At 42.8% G+C, this 20,852-nt stretch overlaps 1 protein-coding gene across 1 annotated transcript in view; it reads left to right on the forward strand.

Annotated features, from left to right (window-relative positions):
• The window catches only part of LOC123992617 (serine/threonine-protein kinase NLK-like), a 100,335-nt gene that overhangs the window by 16,336 nt on the left and 63,147 nt on the right, over positions 1 to 20,852 (forward strand). The gene's annotated exons all lie outside the window — the stretch shown is intronic.

The raw sequence follows: 20,852 nt of genomic DNA on the forward strand, positions 1-20,852 counted from the left end.
TACTACACCCCTAATGATATAGTGAAGTCTGGTTATGTTCTAGGACCTCTGAGGAATACATACGAATGTGATTTGACTTGTTGAAACAACGTTTAGGGTTACATTTTCACAGATTCCCTTCTTTGCAAATTGAACGAGTGGAAATACAAAATTGATCGTGGATGCTACATGGACCCTTTTAGGATATGAAAAATGATTTTATCTAACAAAATGACACTTCATGTTATCTCCGGGAACCATTGGATGATAAACCAGAGCAAGATTTCAGAATGTAAGTGCACATTTCACCTTCAGAGGTGAATTTATCAAACCAATCGCAGTGAAAAAAAGTGTTTTGTTGTTAGGAGCTCTCAAACAATAGCATGGCATTTTTTCGCAGCAATAAATTCTGTAAATTGGACAGTGCTGTTATATTAACAAGAATTTAAGCTTTCAGCTGATATAAGACACATATATGTACCGACATTTGTTGTTTCTCTAAAATCTGCATGCAGCGCCACGTGTCATGATCGACTTACAACTGTAACTGTCCCGTTGACGGGACGCCTATCCCATACGAAGTCTATTAGAGCTTGCATTGATTTGGTACCCTATGATGTGATTCTCACCAAATATGTTGGCATTTTCTCACATTATTCAAACCTCACAATCAAAAAAATAAAGCTCTTTCATAGCCTATAGATCACGTCACCAACAAATCATTTAAACATTGTGTCAGTACCAAACCTTTGGGGAATTTCCGTGCATCCTTGACAATCTCTACTCAATGATCAAAAACATCACATTTTTTTATGCGAACCTGCCTGTGCATCTTCTCTCATTTGTCGCACCAATGCTAAGGATTATGGGCAAGGGAACATTGTTGCAGTAGCCTAGTGTGTGGTACTGGAATAATGACAAGCGATCCTGGAGCGCTTTGTGTTCACATTGCACTAAAAAAGGGAATCGGACCGTGGACTTCAAGCAAACCGAACTCAGTCCACCTCTCGGGAAGGTCTCAGTTCGGTTTGCTCCGGGAGCTATTTTGAGGAGTCTGAGTTCTTTTCCAGTGTTTACACTGCACAAAAACATTAAGCGAACCGCATTAAGGGTTTTGACTGTCCTCTCAGAGCAGAGAGGGGAGTTGTCTATGGAGATGTTTACAGGCATGGTCATTGGAACCCCCCTAAGCCCCCTGTGTGACAGCGTTTGATTGACTCTCCATCAGGAAGCAGGAAAACCATGTGTCGTCGTCCATGGGTGGCATGACGCATTTGTCTAAAGCGTTATCTGGCTCCATAAGTGGTTCAATCCAGGAGACGGTGTAAATAGGCATTATTTTGACTCTGTTTTTTCATGTGCATTGAATCTGTATGAAGCTGCACCTCCAAACAATGCTGCTCAATTGTCTGTAGCGAGAGGCCACATTAACTAGTGTTTGTCAATTGAGACAAACTTGCAGTTAATAGTGTCCATTGTGCTACTAGTGAAGTTCTATTATACTTGAAATGCCAGTATTTCTTGCATAATGAGTCATTGAAATATGATAATAATAGGTTTTTATTGACACATGGAAATAAGAATACGTAACACTTGGGCTTGAAATTGCTGTTATACTTGTGTAGTAACACTGTAGTATTAACACATTGTAATTGCATTTTTGTTATTTATTTATTTTTATTTTACGTTTATTTTACTAGGCAAGTCAGTTAAGAACAAATTCATATTTTCAATGACAGCCTAGGAACAGTGTCTGTTCAGGGGCAGAATGACAGATTTTGTACCTTGTCAGCTCAGGGATTTGAACTTGCAACCTTTCGGTTACTAGTCCAATGCTCTAACCACTAGGCTACCCTGCCACCCTTATAACACAAGAGGAACAGTGACTACAATACCATTTGCATAACTAAAATGACTTTAGTTTATGTTGCGATACTAGTCAAAAAACACTAGCATAACATTTGATAATATAAATGCAATTATGGACTGGTGTTTGTAATATTTTGTATTACAAATTCAAACCTTTTTATGCTCCCTTCAGTTGTTAAAGTAAATTAATTCAAATTGTATTTCTTTATGTGATTAAGGTTTAATTTTCTGACTTTAAATTGCCTGCTTGAAACTAATGGTGTTGCAGTAGAGCAGCAGGTGTCCTTAGAGAATCTGTTCAACTGTTGAATGTGTTTTGGGACCACGGCAGGATGGTCCCAAAACCAGGGGACCACGTTGGAAACAAGTGAATTTCATGTTATCCCCAGGGTAATACTCGGTGCATCTTTTTCCCTCAGAAAATAAAATCAATCATTTAGAATTTCAAACTGTAATCCTGAACCCTTTCCTCTATTGTTCATAAACCAGTGACAAACTGTCTAATGGTTTGATGTAGTTTCCTTTCACCTAAGATGGTGTCATCAACAGCCAAAGGTTTTGACACCAAAGCAGCAGTTGGCTAGCGTTTACTGTGACTTGTTTTCCGAGTGGGACAAAAAATCTGGGTGGCTAGCCTGGGTTGTAAGGGGTGGCTAGGCTTGTGGGGTGGTAAGGGGAAGCCTCGGGTGTGTCTGTGCTGCTGTAGGCCATGTTATCTGCGTGTGAAACCTTCCTCTCTGCACAGACCAGGCTGCTACTCACCTCCTGCTGACATCAAGTGAAGGTCTGGAGAGATCAGACAGAGTAAACTGCATGGCCCACTACCTCACTCTCAATTAGCAGGGCTACCATTCAATTGGTGTGTGTCTGTGTGTGTGTTCCCTGCCCAGCTTCCTCACCCAGGTTGTCACTGACTCTGGGCATCTGCAACAAATAAAATAATCAATCAAGTCCTTTAGGGCAGCAGCTGCACTGGATGTAATTGTTCCTTTTCTGCCATTAACGTTGATTTAGTTTTCCTTGTAGTGGGTGGAGTTTTCCTTGTAGTGGGTGGAGTTTTCCTTGTAGTGGGTGGAGTTTTCCTTGTAGTGGGTGGAGTTTTCCTTGTAGTGGGTGGAGTTTTCCTTGTAGTGGGTGGAGTTTATCTTGCTGCCTAGTTTCCTTCTGCATTACTGTCAAGCTTATGTCCTTCCTAGCCAGCCAGCCAGCCAAGCACATCCCTCTCCCAATGATCCTCCGTTGTTAGGCGGAAACCATATGGTTGGCTCCCTGATCCTATTTCAAAGGGTTTACCTTGGGGGTGGCGTGCGTGTTTGTGTGTAGCTGGCTGAGAGGGCTGCTCTCTGCTAATGACCCAGGCTTGCCCTTCTGCCCCTGGCTGTACTGAGCCTCTGCTGCAGCAGCATCTTCACCGTATAGGACCTAGGCTAACTAAGCCCCCTTCGTCCTTCCTAGCTAAAGAGCAGGACTGACTCCGGGGGCACATACAGCTTTGTAACTCCAACACAATACCTTGCAGTACAGTTAATGGGGGCTCTTACTCCTACAGGACCAAGAGCCTCTTCTGTGTTAGAGAGCAGATAAAGAAGGCAGGAGAAGCCAGGCTGAATGAACTGTGCTGTGTGTGTAGCAGTACACTAGCTGAATGAACTGTGCTGTGTGTGTAGCAGTACACTAGCTGAATGTACTGTGCTGTGTGTGTAGCAGTACACTAGCTGAATGTACTGTGCTGTGTGTGTAGCAGTACACTAGCTGAATGTACTGTGCTGTGTGTGTAGCAGTACACTAGCTGAATGTACTGTGCTGTGTGTGTAGCAGTACACTAGGTGAATGTACTGTGCTGTGTGTGTAGCAGTACACTAGCTGAATGTACTGTGCTGTGTGAGTAGCAGTACACTAGCTGAATTTACTGTGCTGTGTGTGTAGCATGTAGCTGAGTGTACTGTGCTGTGTGTGTAGCAGTACACTAGCTGAATGTACTGTGCTGTGTGTGTAGCAGTACACTAGCTGAGTGTACTGTGCTGTGTGTGTAGCAGTACACTAGGTGAATGTACTGTGCTGTGTGTGTAGCAGTACACTGGCTGAGTGTACTGTGCTGTGTGTGTAGCAGTACACTAGCTGAATGTACTGTGATGTGTGTAGCAGTACACTAGCTGAATGTACTGTGATGTATGTAGCAGTACACTAGCTGAGTGTACTGTGCTGTGTGTGTAGCAGTACACTAGCTGAATGTACTGTGATGTGTGTAGCAGTACACTAGCTGAGTGTACTGTGCTGTGTGTGTAGCAGTACACTAGCTGTACACTAGCAGAACAGAGGGAAGAGGCAGGCGCCCAAACCTTTGGGTTGTGTCTACAGGGAACTGTAGTGTCTGTTGTGTTTTCTTCCCCTCTCGTCTCATGTACTTTGAAGAGAGATTAAGAGAGATTAAATAAAATATTTTATTTCTGTTGGAAGAGAAAATAAGGAGATATAGAGAATCATTGACTTTACAGACACACACACACACACACACTTTGCAGCATACAGGCAGAACAGCATTCCACTGTGTGTCTGTGTTTTTGACTGTGCGAGCCAGGAGGGACACAAAAGAGTTGTGCTCTAAACCATTATCTGCCATCATTCCCCTGGGCCTCCACTGTCTACGGCTGATCGATCCTGACATAGCTGCTGTGATGCGCTGTGTGTGTTAACGTGTGTGTTAAAGTGTGTGGTGAATGTACTGTGTGTACGTGTGTGTTATAGTGTGTGCGCTGGTATCTGCATGTATTACTCTGTGTAAGTAAAGTGTGTGTAATTGTGTTCGATATTCTCTCTCTGTGTGTGTGTGTGTGTGTGTGTGTGTGTGTGTGTGTGTGTGTGTGTGTGTGTGTGTGTGTGTGTGTGTGTGTGTGTGTGTGTGTGTGTGTGTGTGTGTGTGTGTGTGTGTGTGTGTGTGTGTGTGTGTGTGTGTGTGTGTGTGTGTGTGTGGCCCCGGTTATTTAGTATTGCTTGCCTGGAGGGGTTTGCTAATATTAGCCTGTACGATCATTAACATTTCTAATGAACGCAATTCCATTATTGCTGAGATGAATGAGGGGATGATGTCACAGGCTTTTGATTTATTAGATGAGCGGGGCAACGGTGGGAGAACGGCAACAAAAACATGATTGAGTTTAGCTCACAGTCCTCTCACTTGAACATCTAATACAATTAGAGTCCATTTCAGTCCTCTCACTTGAACATCTAATACAATTAGAGTCCATTTCAGGCCTCTCACTTGAACATCTAATACAATTAGAGTCCATTTCAGTCCATTTCAGGCCTCTCACTTGAACATCTAATACAATTAGAGTCCATTTCAGGCCTCTCAGAACATCTAATACAATTAGAGTCCATTTCAGGCCTCTCACTTGAACATCTAATACAATTAGAGTCCATTTCAGGCCTCTCACTTGAACATCTAATACAATTAGAGTCCATTTCAGGCCTCTCACTTGAACATCTAATACAATTAGAGTCCATTTCAGGCCTCTCACTTGAACATCTAATACAATTAGAGTCCATTTCAGGCCTCTCACTTGAACATCTAATACAATTAGAGTCCATTTCAGGCCTCTCACTTGAACATCTAATACAATTAGAGTCCATTTCAGGCCTCTCAAATTCATGTGCTTCTTTGGGACTGTGATAGCATGAAGACATCAATTTGTCAACGGAAATGAACTGACCTTGTTTAACACTCAGCAAATGGGAACCCAATGTGGCATAAGATGGCTGCCATATGTAATGCAAGGGGCATGGTGCTTTAAATCAATCTTCATCCAATCAACCTGGATCCAATAACTGAAAAGAGCCAGGGACCCAATCAACTGGTCAATAGATTAAACCCTGCTAACATTTATAACATGCCGCTTGTCCAAGGGAAAAGAAATACCTTGAGACCGGTGTTCAAACATGTTTGTCATGAATATGGGTCATAGGTGTTGTGAGGGGAAGTCCAGTAACAAGCAGAGAGACACTGTAGATGTTGATCTAGCAGTCCATCAGAACAGCTGTCATTATAGTTGTCCCAGCTTTGGGGAAAACACAACATCCAATCAGTTATTTTCGGTTTTGAAACTGTGCTTGACTTCACCCTCTAACAATGTTCCCGAAACAATGTATTGGCCTTGTGAGGATTCTGTGCAACTTCCAATGTGCATTATTAACTGTGAACACTGAGGCTGTACCCAGTTTAAGTTACAGTTTCAGACAGTGGCCAATAGGCTATTGTGGCTATTTAAGCATAATGTAGGCCTATCAGAGTGACCTATCAACAAAACTAATGAAGCAAATGACATAACATTTCCACATGGATATGGCTGTTGACTATGATATCGCCTACAATAGCCAATATATGGTGTTCAATGTAGGCCTGCATTCCATTTTTAACCCATAAGAGTCTAAGCCCTGTCTAAGCTGGGGAATTGTTTTAAGAAGGTCATACCAAGTATCATTTAGCTATTTGATTTTGAATTTTAAGACCACTAGAAATATCCAGAAAATATACAGTACCAGTCAAATGTTTGGGCACCTGCTCATTCAAGGGCTTTTCTTCATTTGTACTATTTTCTACATTGTAGAATAATAGTGAAGACATCAACGCTATGAAATAGCGAATATCGAATCATGTAGTAACCCAAAAAAGTGTTAAACAAATTCTTCAAAGTAGCCACCACACTCTTGGCATTCTCTCAACCAGCTTCATGAGGTAGTCACCTGTAATGCATTTAAATTAACAGGTGTGGCTTGATAAAAGTTAATTTGTGGAATTTATTTCCTTCTTAATGTGTTTGAACCAATCAGTTGTGTTGTGACAAGGTATACAGAAGGGGTGGCATATTTAGTAAAATACCAAGTCCATATTATGGAAGGTCAGTCAATGCAGAACAGTTCAAGAACTTTGAAAGTTTCTTTAAGTACAGCCACAAAAACCATCAAGCACTATGATGAAACTGGTTCTCATAAGGACCGCCACAGGAAAGGAAGACCTGGAGTTACCTCTGCTGCAGAGGATAAGTTCATTAGAGTTACCAGTCTCAGAAATTGTAGCCCAAATAAATGCTTCACAGAGTTCAAGTAACATATCTCAACATCACCTGTTCAGAGTCGACTGCGTGAATCAGGCCTTCATGGTCTATTTGCTGCAAAGAAACCACTACGAAAGGACACCAATAATAAGAAGAGACTTGCTTGGGCCAAGAAACACGAGCAATGGACATTAAACCGGTGGAAATCTGTACTTTGGTCTGAAGAGTCCATATTTGAAATGTTAGACTCCAACTGCTGTGTCTTTGTGAGACGCAGAGTAGGTGAATGGATGATCTCTGCATGTTTAGAGGGAACACTGCTCCCTAGTAACGGTGGAAGATTCATATGTATGAAAACCCATTAAGAAGCAGTCAGTTGTATAATTACCTCTCACGGTGATAACTGAACTATTTAATGAGAGAGATTTTTGTTCAGCTGATATTTACAGCACATGCAGTATCAACTGTACCACGTCCACTTGCAATCTCCTCCATGCCTGCTAGGCTAGCCCAGGCCAGAGCAGCCATGTATATCCTCACTGATAGAGGCAGAGCCAATATGAATTAGGCAGGGGATTGGAGGCCTTTTATAATATATAAGTCTGGATGCCATCAACTACCTCTGATCTTCTGCCCCTGAGCAAGGCAGTTTCCTGGGCAACAAAGACGTGGATGTCAATTAAGGCAGCCCCCAGCACCTCTCTGATTCAGAGGGTTGAAGGCATTAGGTCGAAGTCATTCAGTTGTACAACTGACTAGGTATCCCCCTTTCCCCATCTCCAACACTCTAGTGCTGCTAACATGCTCAAACAACCACCATAAATCTTAAGGGCTACTGCTTGGAACACAGTAATGAAGTTCTCTATGAGGCTTGACAGACACAGACCAATTCTTCTACTGACCAAACACACAAGCACGCACACACACACACACACACACACACACACACACACACACACACACACACACACACACACACACACACACACACACACACACACACACACACACACACACACACACACACACACACACACACACACACACACACACACACACATATGCTCACAGCTCTTCCTGGAATAGGGCTGTAATATGATGCCATTGCCAGTAAGACATTTTGCCTTTCAACTCTTGAAGGGAATTAAATGGTATGTCTGTGTGAAGGTTTGACATGACATAAGTCCATAATGGAGAAGAATAACATGTAGGTTTGGAGGCATGTTCCTGCTACCGAACATCCAAACTCCATTCCATCTCATACAGCACAAGTGAACAGCAAACCTGGTTTCAAAAAACAAATAAAGAAACAACTCCCGGTACAACGCCTCTCCCCCATGTGACCTACTTGTTGTGTGTATGTAGTGACGTGTACGTGCAACTGATAGATGCACACACACTACATGTTACTGTTTTTAAATGTATGTCAATTGTAAAGTCTTTTGTCTGTAAATTATTTTTTGTTATGTGTTGGACCCCAGTAAGACTAGCTGTCACCATTGTCATCGGCTAACGGGGATCCTAATAAATCAAATGTTATGACGGATAGGTTTTGGGGTTGTTTATTTGATGTTTAGGTTGAACCTTCTAAGATAAGCAGTCTGTGTTAGCTAATCCTGGGACAGAAAGCCTCCACAGGATGTATTCTCCCTGTTATTATTTCAAATCACACAGGTTTTAGTGTCTCACTCTTTCTGATGAGATTTTTTTTTTAAACAGACTACATAGTACAATTGGGAATGACCAAAAAATTATCAAGACACTCTCTTTCTCACCACAGACATTCACATCATCTTCTTATTCTCTTGCTGTCACCAAATGTATCCTCCTAATCTGATTCTGTAGCGAGATTAGATGGGAGAAAGTGACCCGGTGTGCTGTGGACCCTGTCTCTCTTTCTTAAAACCTTGTCGCGGCTATGTCACCTTGTCGCGGCTATGTCACTTTTCATCCTCTATGTTCTTCTATGCCCTAGGCATGTTGGAACTGCTGCCATTGTGCGTCTGTGACTGTAATTACACTTTTGAATGAAAGAATAACGAGGACGTTGACACATCTGCAGTGCTTTGGAACAAGCAGAGGGACCACTATGCTCGCTGACACCATATTGTCTCTAAAGCCCTGTTTGAACAGCCGTAGGTTGTCTGTCTCTAACACATGCATGGGTGCGTGTGAGCAGGACCATTCATTCACTGTGCTGTGTTGAACCTGTTGAAGGGCTTACTATTATGTCTGTTATTACTGTTTCTGACATTTTAGTCTTGATGTGTTCTTCCCCCATAGAGTTTTAAACAGTATTGTGATGTGAACCCGATGGGATATGTTGTACTACTATACATTAAACTACTACATTCTACAATCCAGAAAGAGAATTGAAACCCAAGCTAAACTATGAAAAAGACATCTCATAGCTGTTAAGAACTTTGAAGTAGTGCTCCTCAATAAATATCTGTTTCACATTGGAATTTTAGGGCAAATGTGAATGAAGTGTTAGTGTCCTGCTTCTCCAGTGGAGCAAATGAGATTCAGTTAGCAGGCTAAGAACGGCTGGCCATAATGTGGAGTCTCTCTCTGGTGCCATCCCTGCAGCACTCTTCGGTGCGGAACTCTTCTTCATTAGTCAGCTAATTGTTGGAGAGGTTGCTCACGGCTACAGCAGATGCTGCTATTTGCAGCATAATAACTGTTTCTGGATATTCCCATTGTAGGAAGTTAGTCACTCGTGACAGACTAGCTGGCCAGCTTTGGTTCTGGGTTCCCAGATGAATAAGAGGTACATGTGGAAGTGTGTCATGTGAATGAAAAGGGCCGAACACGCTGTCCCCTTCACCCCTCTCTCAGCTGCCATTTCTGAGAGGGCTTTGATTCCTTATGCAAGCATATGCTAATTCTTCCCCAAACTATTGTTGTGTATAATAATGTGTATTTTTATATGTCTATGGATGTGTAGTTTACTGTGTACATTGTATATGTATTGATGTATTGTTTATTATGTATTGTTGTGCAAAACAGGGCTCATCTGGAAAAGAGACTTTGGTCTCAGCATTGACTACCTGTAAATAAATAAATACAATTAATTTAACCAGATTCCTGTGCTGAGGTTTGAGCTTTTAAACATAAATAATCCGTTCTTCTAATTAGGCTTGTGAGGAATCCAGATTGGCATACATTCATACTGACCTTGTGCCATCCCAGTATATTGTAATACTGGCACTGAAAGAGCGTTATTCTCAAACCCCACCGAGACTCTGTAATCTGAAGGTTAGCAATGCTAACAAGTACATGTACAATCCCATAACAAATGCCAGATAAATGCTATTGAGCACATTGTGAACATTTTATACAGTCTCTGATATAAACTATTAGCAGGACAGACATCCCCTGCTCATAAATTCATACAAGTAACTAGAAAATGCTGCTCACAGTTTGCTGCAATCACAAAACAAATATTAGACCACAAGGCTCTTGATCCGGGAGGAGATACTCTGCTGTTACCAAGATAAGCTTGATTTTGCAAGAAGCTAACCACTTAGCTAGATAATTATACTGAAAAAATATATAAACGCAACATGTAAAGTGTTGGTCCCATGTTTCATGAGCTGAAATAAAAGATCCCAGAAATGTTCCACACACACACACATATTATTTCTCTAAAATGTTGTGCACACATTTGTTTACATCCCTGTTAGTGAGTATTTCTCCTTTGCCAAGATAATCCATCCACCTGACAGGTGAGGAATATCAAGAAGCTGATTAAACAGCATGATCATTACACAGGTGCACCTTGAGCTAGGGACAATAAAAGGACATTCTAAAATGTGTAGTTTTGTCACACAACACAATGCCACGGATATCTCAAGTTTTGAGGGAGTGTGCAATTGACATGCTTACTGCAGGGATGTCCACCAGAACCGCCTCAAATGTTGTTTTAGAGAATTAGGCAGTACTTCCAACCGGCCTCAAAACCGCAGACCACGTGTAACCATGCCAGCCCAGGACAGTCACATCCGAGACCAGCCATCCATACAGCTGATGAAACTGAGGAGTATTTCTATCTGTAATAAAGCCCTTTTGTGGGGAAAAACTCATTCTGATTGGCTGGGCCTGGCTCCCCTATGCGTGGGCCTATGTCTTCTCAGGCCCACCCATGGCTGTGCCCCTGCCCAGTCACGTGAAATCCATAGATTAGGGCCTAATGAATCTATTTTAATTGACTGATTTCCTTATATGAACTGTACAGCGGTGAAATCGTTACATGTGTTTACATTTTTGTTCAGTATATCTACTAAATTAGCAAACCAAATGCACAACTGCAGAATATTTAGAAATTGTATTAGTTACAAGATATCTAGCTGTTGTGAATTCCATACAGTAACTAGATCATCTGGCGTGTGCTGCACCACAGTGAGTGACTCACAAAGCTATGGTCTCACATTGTTGTGTTCTTGTAAACAAACACCATGTGACTGGGGACTACTGGTAAGCATCATAAAGACAAATAATGTGACAAGTGAAAGGAAGAATGAGATCTGCTTTATCTCCTAAAGCATTGTACAAGTTCAGTGCAGGTATTTATTTAAAAAGTAGCTACAATTATTCAAATGTATTAAAAAACTTAAAAGAAAATAGTTTAATTGGTAGTGACTGTATTGAAAAATCATCCCGTGGCTATATCCAAATACCCTGGTATAAGGTTTACCGCCCAAGCCTACTTCTAATGAGTCTGGCTCAAACCAGCCGAACTCACACGTCCATCCAGGCCGACACCTGGTAGCCCCAGGTGACCTCCTCTTTGAGACTCCCAGGAGCCAGGCGGTACGTGGACCAGGCCGGGCCTAACAGGTCAAGTTTGCCGAGGTGAGGGCCTGGGTCCCTGGGATGAAGGAGGAGTGTGTGTTGAGGATGAATGAGGAGGCCAGGCGTTGTTGGTTAAAACCCAGTAAGTTTAATGTCTGCGCCCAATAGAAATCTAATTAGCATAATACTACAATCCCAACCAAAATCTATGAGTTTATATGTTTTTTTGCATTGGATGCGTCTCAATCCACCACATCCTCATATGTTCCACATCTGTGGTGAAAGGTGACAGAGCTCAAGCTGTATTTGTCAGACCGAGACATCCCAAAAGTTGGTCTTCTCACAAAACCGTCTATAGCTTCCGAACGGTTTGGCCTAAAACAATACAACCCTTCTATGGAAAGATGAGACTCTCACAAACATACTAGTGTTCTCCGTTGTGCTCTACGACCTCCACAGTCGTCTGAAGTAGGTACAGCCGATCTGCCAACTTCTGTCTGTAGTGTCCCAACTGTTTGGGCTACACACCTAATATGACCCGTTAGTGCAAATGTGACACTCATCAAATACTATACTTTTATTTTTTGGGATTCTTCAAGGGGTCTTAAAATTCAAAGTCAAATGGCTAAAATGATCCTTTATATGACCTTCTTAAAAAAAAATCCATATAGCTTTGTAGAACCCCCCCCCCCTCGTCTAAGACAGGGCTTAGACCTTAGACTCTGATGGGTTAATTAGGGAAATGAAAGAGGCCGGGAAAATGGCCAATGCCAGTGCCAGCATAGTGCTGCCTCTGTGTCCACTCAGGTTTCACTTTCAAAGGGGCAGCCTGCCTTTTGTGGTCCACCTCGCTGTCCCAGGGCTACAGCTAACAGACTCCCCCAGCTCTAGCCTTGTGTTTGGTTTATGTGTTGTTTCCTACCGTTTAGGCACATACTTTTTCTTACAGAGAAGGGGGTTGTTTCAAATAAGTAGTGACTGAACTGTTCCAGGCAAAGTTAGCAGTTGCTCTGTTCGGTTTGCTTGAATAGACAGGCGGTGCCATAGCTTATACCGTGTTGGTATGCTATCTGAGTGACTCAAACATAACTCAATCAATGCCATGATATTTTAGGATTGATCTTTTCTAAATACTTTTATATCTGGTTTTAGTCGTTTAAGTTTACACTGGGAACGTTTTACCATCCAGAATATTATTTTCAGAAATGTTTGTAATTTGGAGTGGCGGCAACGATTTAGCAGCATTGAACGCAAACTTTAATATAAATATGTCAGCAATCTAAGCTACTGCCTTTATCTGAGTTGTACATTAACAAACAGGCATTTGTTTTGTGGTCATTGTGGCTATTGTGGGACTAAACTTGCTATTCTTCTCTATAACAAAGGTTGGGTCAAACTGTTTCTGCCTGCAGAGGACGACTCACACTGTGCTGTTCTCTGTGCTGGCATTATATAGTGTTCGTTGTTGTCACAGGTGCATGTTGAATCACCCCCACTATTTTTCCATTAGCTGCTGGAGTCTGGTCACGAGGGCATTGACCTTTTACCCACCTGTGGGGTTTCTGCAACAGTCACCCTACCATGGCTAGTGACAAGTATATGGAAAATGACAGCGGGGGGTGGGGGTTATTGGGTGGATGTATGTATGAACATGGTTTTCATCATAATGATTAAACCATGCATCTGCTAGGTGGCATGTAAGCAAGGGGCAATGCTGACGTCCCACTGTTGACTAGTGAATTACTCAACACTTCTGCTTTTGATTAATGAGGAGAATGAAATCTCCCAATGTTTGAGTGTAATGTGGAGTTACTTCTGCCTGTTCTTCTGAGCTCACAGTACCAGGGTGGAACCAGATCCAGTGTGAGTGTGATTTGTAGCTGTGGGCTGCAGTGTGGACAGTGACAGGTCAGGTCAGGCCTAATGCTGGTTTATTCAGAGGGATGTTTACCTGTCCCTCCCTCCCAGCCAGGACACACACACAGCAACCATAGTAAAAGCATTCCTGTGTTTGTGAAGAGAAAGAGAGCTACAGTGGTTATGATGAGCATGCAGGCTGTGAGAGAGGCAGGCAGGCAGCTGTCTGTGCTACTTGATGGGGGAGACAGAAACCACAAAATGTTGCTGCTGGGACTGCAGATCGTTCACTAGCAGCTTGAAACACATCATGTATTAATAATAAACAGATGAGATATCTTCTGCTTCTCCCTTCAGCCTCCCCTTTTATGGGGGTCTAAAATATGCCTTCAAATGCATTATCGATGCCGTTAACTTCGCGCTGGAAAATAAGGCTTGTTGCTGTCACGAAATTCACCAGGTCGCTGTGTGATCTCATTTGGTGTGAAGCAAGAAATAACATGATTATTGACATTTCAAACATTCCTTTGTTTGATTCTTCTGAATATGACACTGTTGTTTTTGAAGTGATAATGCCCGAGAAGCCGGTGTTTGGAGGATATATTGGCTTGGCACGTGTATTGTTAGGCCCGAGACAAAGTCGAAAAGAAATGTGAGATAATGTCTAGATGCTTTTTATAGTGGCTGGCTGGGCTGATGAGACAGTGGATTGTGCAGTCAGATGGAACAGAGTAAATGGGCATTTTAACATCATAGATTTAGCCTGTGGCAACCTGAGGAATAGACACCAGCCGGAATGCGGTTTTAAACAATCAGCATTCAGGATTAGACCCACCTGTTGTTTAATGAAATGTAACGATGGGACAAGATGAACTGTGGCCCATTTGCAAGAACGTTCCCTTTAAAGTTTATGCTTGAAACAGCAAGCTGGTATTAAAACATATATCTCAAAATATATTTTAAACAGGAAACAGAGGAGTCTTCTGATGTACCGGTTATTCCACTGAGGTGTGTATAGGTTATTCCACTGAGGTGTGTACAGGTTACTCCACTGAGGTGTGTATAGGTTATTCCACTGAGGTGTGTATAGGTTATTCCACTGAGGTGTATAGGTTACTCCACTGAGGTGTACAGGTTATTCCACTGAGGTGTATAGGTTACTCCACTGAGGTGTACAGGTTATTCCACTGAGGTGTACAGGTTATTCCACTGAGGTGTACAGGTTATTCCACTGAGGTTGGTATAGGTTACTCCACTGAGGTATACAGGTTATTCCACTGAGGTGTGTATAGGTTACTCCACTGAGGTGTACAGGTTACTCCACTGAGGTATACAGGTTATTCCACTGAGGTGTGTATAGGTTACTCCACTGAGGTATACAGGTTATTCCACTGAGGTGTGTATAGGTTACTCCACTGAGGTGTACAGGTTACTCCACTGAGGTGTGTACAGGTTATTCCACTGAGGTGTATAGGTTACTCCACTGAGGTGTACAGGTTATTCCACTGAGGTGTACAGGTTATTCCACTGAGGTGTACAGGTTATTCCACTGAGGTGTATAGGTTACTCCACTGAGGTGTACAGGTTATTCCACTGAGGTGTACAGGTTATTCCACTGAGGTGTACAGGTTATTCCACTGAGGTGTACAGGTTATTCCACTGAGGTGTATAGGTTATTCCACTGAGGTGTACAGGTTATTCCACTGAGGTGTACAGGTTATTCCACTGAGGTGTGTACAGGTTATTCCACTGAGGTGTGTATAGGTTACTCCACTGAGGTATACAGGTTATTCCACTGAGGTGTGTATAGGTTATTCCACTGAGGTGTATATAGGTTATTCCACTGAGGTGTGTGTAGGTTACTCCACTGAGGTGTGTATAGGTTATTCCACTGAGGTGTGTATAGGTTATTCCACTGTGGTGTGTGTAGGTTACTCCACTGAGGTGTACAGGTTATTCCACTGAGGTGTACAGGTTATTCCACTGAGGTGTGTATAGGTTATTCCACTGAGGTGTGTGTAGGTTACTCCACTGAGGTGTGTGTAGGTTACTCCACTGCAGTGGGTATAGGTTATTCCACTGAGGTGTGTATAGGTTATTCCACTGAGGTGTACAGGTTATTCCACTGAGGTGTGTATAGGTTATTCCACTGAGGTGTACAGGTTATTCCACTGAGGTGTATAGGTTATTCCACTGAGGTGTACAGGTTATTCCACTGAGGTGTACAGGTTATTCCACTGAGGTGTGTACAGGTTATTCCACTGAGGTGTGTATAGGTTACTCCACTGAGGTATACAGGTTATTCCACTGAGGTGTGTATAGGTTACTCCACTGAGGTGTACAGTTTATTCCACTGAGGTGTGTATAGGTTATTCCACTGAGGTGTATATAGGTTATTCCACTGAGGTGTGTGTAGGTTACTCCACTGAGGTGTGTATAGGTTATTCCACTGAGGTGTGTATAGGTTATTCCACTGTGGTGTGTGTAGGTTACTCCACTGAGGTGTACAGGTTATTCCACTGAGGTGTACAGGTTATTCCACTGAGGTGTGTATAGGTTATTCCACTGAGGTGTGTGTAGGTTACTCCACTGAGGTGTGTGTAGGTTACTCCACTGCAGTGGGTATAGGTTATTCCACTGAGGTGTGTATAGGTTATTCCACTGAGGTGTACAGGTTATTCCACTGAGGTGTGTATAGGTTATTCCACTGAGGTGTACAGGTTATTCCACTGAGGTGTACAGGTTATTCCACTGAGGTGTGTATAGGTTATTCCACTGAGGTGTACAGGTTATTCCATTGAGGTGTGTATAGGTTCTCCACTGAGGTGTGTATAGGTTACTCCACTGAGGTGTGTATAGGTTACTCCACTGAGGTGTGTATAGGTTAGTCCACTGAGGTGTGTATAGGTTATTCCACTGAGGTGTGTATAGGTTACTCCACTGAGGTGTGTATAGGTTATTCCACTGAGGTGTGTATAGGTTACTCCACTGAGGTGTGTATAGGTTATTCCACTGAGGTGTGTATAGGTTATTCCACTGAGGTATATAGGTTACTCCACTGAGGTGTACAGGTTATTCCACTGAGGTGTACAGGTTATTCCACTGAGGTGTGTATAGGTTACTCCACTGAGGTGTACAGGTTATTCCACTGAGGTGTACAGGTTATTCCACTGAGGTGTGTAAAGGTTACTCCACTGAGGTGTACAGGTTATTCCTCTGAGGTGTACAGGTTATTCCACTGAGGTGTACAGGTTATTCCACTGAGGTGTGTACATGTTATTCCACTGAGGTGTGTATAGGTTATTCCACTGAGGTGTGTAAAGGTTACTCCACTGAGGTGTACAGGTTATTCCACTGAGGTGTACAGGTTATTCCACTGAGGTGTGCACAGGTTATTCCACTGAGGTGTACAGGTTATTCCACTGAGGTTTGCACAGGTTATTCCACTGAGTTGTGTATAGGTTATTCGTCTGCGGTGTGTATAGGTAATTCCACTGAGGTGTGTATAGGTAATTCCATTGAGATGTACAGGTTATACCACTGAGGTGTGTATAGGTTACTCCACTGAGGTGTGTATAGGTTACTCCACTGAGGTGTGTATAGGTTACTCCACTGAGGTGTGTATAGGTTACTCCACTGAGGTGTGTGTAGGTTATTCCACTGAGGTGTACAGGTTATTCCACTGAGGTGTATAGGTTATTCCACTGAGGTGTACAGGTTATTCCACTGAGGTGTATAGGTTACTCCACTGAGGTGTACAGGTTATTCCACTGAGGTGTACAGGTTATTCCACTGAGGTGTACAGGTTATTCCACTGAGGTGTACAGGTTATTCCACTGAGGTGTACAGGTTATTCCACTGAGGTGTACAGGTTATTCCACTGAGGTGTATAGGTTACTCCACTGAGGTGTACAGGTTATTCCACTGAGGTGTACAGGTTATTCCACTGAGGTGTACAGGTTATTCCACTGAGGTGTACAGGTTATTCCACTGAGGTGTACAGGTTATTCCACTGAGGTGTGTATAGGTTACGCCACTGAGGTATACAGGTTATTCCACTGAGGTGTGTACAGGTTACTCCACTGAGGTGTGTACAGGTTATTCCACTGAGGTGTGTATAGGTTATTCCACTGAGGTGTACAGGTTATTCCACTGAGGTGTACAGGTTATTCCACTGAGGTGTGTATAGGTTATTCCACTGAGGTGTACAGGTTATTCCACTGAGGTGTGTATAGGTTCTCCACTGAGGTGTGTATAGGTTACTCCACTGAGGTGTGTATAGGTCGCTCTGGATAAGAGCGTCTGCTAAATGACTTAAATGTAAATGTAAATGTATAGGTTACTCCACTGAGGTGTGTATAGGTTACTCCACTGAGGTGTGTATAGGTTATTCCACTGAGGTGTGTATAGGTTACTCCACTGAGGTGTGTATAGGTTACTCCACTGAGGTGTGTATAGGTTATTCCACTGAGGTGTATAGGTTACTCCACTGAGGTGTGTATAGGTTATTCCACTGAGGTGTATAGGTTATTCCACTGAGGTGTGTATAGGTTACTCCACTGAGGTGTGTGTAGGTTATTCCACTGAGGTGTGTATAGGTTACTCCACTGAGGTGTACAGGTTACTCCACTGAGGTGTGTATAGGTTATTCCACTGAGGTGTTTACAGGTTACTCCACTGAGGTGTGTATAGGTTACTCCACTGAGGTGTTTACAGGTTACTCTACTGAGGTGTGTATAGGTTATTCCACTGAGGTGTTTACAGGTTATTCCACTGAGGTGTGTATAGGTTACTCCACTGAGGTGTGTATAGGTTATTCCAAAAAAAAAAAAAAAAATAAAAAAAATATGCCATTTAGCGGATGCTTTTATCCAAAGCGACTTACAGTCATGTGTGCATACATTCTACGTATGGGTGGTCCCGGGAATCGAACCCACTACCCTGGCGTTACTCCACTGAGGTGTGTATAGGTTATTCCACTTAGGTGTACAGGTTACTCCACTGAGGTGTGTATTGGTTTCTCCACTTAGGTGTACAGGTTACTCCACTGAGGTGTGTATTGGTTTCTCCACTGAGGTGTACAGGTTACTACATGGAGGTTGGTATATTGCATTATCAAATGTATGTGGCACAAGACCCCATCGAAAACAAGATGGTATATTTAAAAGATCCTTAGGTGTTGTCCTAAAAATTCCAATTATACAAAAATGTTATTCTCACTTTCGTGTGCGGTATTGAATCTGATTCTTGCATGATTTGGGCAGTGGATAGCAGGCAACACAGCACACAGGTCTCAACCACACAATTTATTGTTCTGCCAGAGATGCAGACTGTTTCAGCAGCCATTGCCACTGAGTGGAGGCAGCTGTACATTGTATTTATGACAAGATCAGGTAGACCAGGCAGGTTTCAGCCCTGAGTTCCAATGGGGGTTCCCTTGGCTCTCATCTGAACTTGTCACTGTGTGTCGGTGCGTAGTCGGTCTATCCAAAAGAAAAATGTCATCAGGACCCCCTTCCCCCTTGAATTCCCCCCATGCCTCCCCGTACTCTTTCCCAGTGATTCCTTGATCTGAAAGTACCCTGTCGGCCCATATCGGAAGACTTGCTGCATGGCAGTAGGTTTGAATCAAACTACAATCGACGGATACATTTTTTATTCCTGGCCATTCTGGAAGAAGGAAATAATGTGTGGAACCAGCCTTTTCTTCTTAGATTAAACTCTTATGCTTTTAGGGTTTATTTTTCCTGCTCTGTTTGAAGTGGGGGATAATATTATTTTGGGGAAGCGTTTCATCTCCAAAAGGCTTGCTGATTAAAAACTGTGAGGGTCTGAGAGATCCTCAAGGTACTGGCTCTCATCTCTCGACCTATCTGTGTGTGAGAGAGGGTTCATGGGTATATTGGTAAACGTGAGTCTGTGTGCGACTCTGTAGGGTGCTGCAGTGTACGAAAGCGTGTGTGTGTGTGCGCGCACACGTTTGTGTGTGTTTGTGTCTTCGTGTGTGTTTCCTTTAAGTGAGATGTGGTTGCCAGTGGCGTCTGGCCTGTCTCATTCATGTGGCTCTCTGCTCCATCTGCTTAGATCACCTGGGGAGAGGCGCTTAAACTGCAGCCCTGTGTGTGTGTGTGTGTGTGTGTGTGTGTGTGTGTGTGTGTGTGTGTGTGTGTGTGTGTGTGTGTGTGTGTGTGTGTGTGTGTGTGTGTGTGTGTGTGTGTGTGTGTGTGTGTGTGTGTGTGTGTGTGTGTGTGTGTGTGTGTGTGTCGGAAATTTGCCTGTCTGTTAATGATCCATCTGCGGCATAATTGCAGGCATGATAAATTAAACAAATACTTCATCCAGTTAACTATTTACCGTATACTCTACATCAGATCAAACTGTCTTCTCATCTCCACACTTTGTTAATAACTTTTATTACCTTTCACACATCATCTGAGTGATTATGTGGCTGTATAAATACTACATTTATTCTCGTGTGTGTGTGTGTGTGTGTGTGTGTGTGTGTGTGTGTGTGTGTGTGTGTGTGTGTGTGTGTGTGTGTGTGTGTGTGTGTGTGTGTGTGTGTGTGTGTGTGTGTGTGTGTGTGTGTGTGTGTGTGTGTGTGTGTGTGTGTGTGTGTGTGTCAGGGGTTTAGGATGTTCTAGTTCGTGTTACATTAGATGCATGTTGACAAACTACACAGTGTGCCTCAATGACCTCCATCTCAGTGGAAATAAATAACCCCTATTTCACAACCTTGCTGTTTTCTGCTGATGGGAATTGTAAAGTGCTTTGCCTTAATCTCCCTCTTAAGGCTGGAGTTAGATGATTGTTAGATGAAAAATGTAATAAATATTGCTATTTAATACAGGAAACCAATCGCATCCCTGCTAAAATGATAGTACCTTTAGTAGTGTAAACAAATCGCACCCCTGCTAAGATGATAGTACCTTTGGTAGTGTAAACAAAAATCACCCCTGCTAAGATGATAGTACCTTTATTAGGGTAAACAAATCGCACCCCTGCTAAGACGATAGTACTTCTAGTAGCGTAACCAAATCACACCCCTGCTAAGATGACAGTACCTCTAGTAGCGTAACCAAATCACACCCCTGCTAAGATGATAGTACCTTTAGTAGTGTAACCAAAGCAGCACCCCTGCTAAGATGATAGTACCTTTAGTAGTGTAACCAAAGCACACCCCTGCTAAGATGATAGTACCTTTAGTAGTGTAACCAAAGCAGCACCCCTGCTAAGATGATAGTACCTTTAGTAGTGTAACCAAATCGCACCCCTGCTAAGATGATAGTACCTCTAGTA

Source organism: Oncorhynchus gorbuscha, linkage group LG13 (assembly GCF_021184085.1).
Source record: "Oncorhynchus gorbuscha isolate QuinsamMale2020 ecotype Even-year linkage group LG13, OgorEven_v1.0, whole genome shotgun sequence".
In the NCBI taxonomy this organism is placed as follows: Eukaryota; Metazoa; Chordata; class Actinopteri; order Salmoniformes; family Salmonidae; genus Oncorhynchus; species Oncorhynchus gorbuscha.